At 35.1% G+C, this 1141-nt stretch overlaps 1 protein-coding gene across 5 annotated transcripts in view; it reads right to left on the bottom strand.

Annotated features, from left to right (window-relative positions):
• Positions 1 to 1141, bottom strand: part of PLCB1 (phospholipase C beta 1) — a 948624-nt gene that overhangs the window by 383134 nt on the left and 564349 nt on the right. The gene's annotated exons all lie outside the window — the stretch shown is intronic.

Below are 1141 nucleotides of genomic sequence, written 5' to 3'. Positions count from 1 at the left end.
CCAAAAAAAAAAAAAAAAAAAAAAAATGCCTGGTCCTAGCCCTGAAGAGCTTCCAAGGTGGAAAAGTCAGATAAGAATTTTCAAGAAAGTATCACGCAGGGAAATCCCTCCTTTGCAGAGTGCTAGCCCAGTTTGGAAATTCTGGCTTCTAAGAAAGGCAATGTTTCACAGCATAGTAAAAATGTAAAAAAATTACCTAGCAAATTGGATCCTCATGGGGTTAACTAACTACACTGTTTCTAAAACAAAAACTCTAAGTCCTTCAGTAAACTTAACACATGATGAAATCTCTGGAGTGAAATAAATAATTTGTGAACTGTAAAGGACTGGCATAATCATCACCATTTAAAACTCATGCAAACTTTTTTTAAAACCTGTTAAGCAAGCGTATTCATTATTCATGCTACAGTTCTTCAAATTTAATACCATCTGTGTAATAATCTAAGCTTTGTCCGATATAAATGTTTTTATTACTGCAGGACAACAAATTCAAGATTGTGAAAACGACCATCTATTCCAGAAAAGGGAACATCTGAGAGGAGGGGGTACTTTAACTTGCTAATAAGCTTCAATCTAACAGGGATGTCTCATGATCACTATAATACGCATTTGCCAGCAAAAAGCTTGTGGGTATCTACACCAAACACTTAAACAGTTTCAAAGGAAAGTTTTGTAGCACTGCATATTAATTGCAAGGAAATGAAGGATGGCCTATCATTAACGCTGAGCTTCACTAAATATCAGGTACAATGGTAAGCTGTGTAGGGAACATGACAATATAATGAGCCTATTCAAAGGTGTTGTAAATGAGGAATATTATCATTTGTACTCTTAGGCAAAACTGCTGTCATGGATAAACACATTAATGACAGGTTTTCACACCTCAGATTAAAATAGCAAACAGCAAAAATAGAAACAGAAGGCCTGTTCCTGGGATGAGAGAGGTCAAGAAAAGAGATACAGAGATGATGTTAGCTTGCTACTGAGTGAGGAGCAATCATCAATGTGAGCAGTATATGCAGAATATATTTTCTGAGTGTAAATTTTCTTTTTTTCTGTGCACAAAATATTGTCATTCTTGCTTTAAGAAGATTTAGAAATACAGGCTGGCTGTTATTCTGAACTTTTTCAAACAAAAATG

The sequence above is a fragment of the Gavialis gangeticus genome, unplaced genomic scaffold (genome assembly GCF_001723915.1).
Source record: "Gavialis gangeticus isolate Ggan-Ray unplaced genomic scaffold, GavGan_comp1, whole genome shotgun sequence".
NCBI lineage: Eukaryota > Metazoa > Chordata > Crocodylia > Gavialidae > Gavialis > Gavialis gangeticus.
This window is presented reverse-complemented; position numbering and strand designations above follow the sequence as displayed.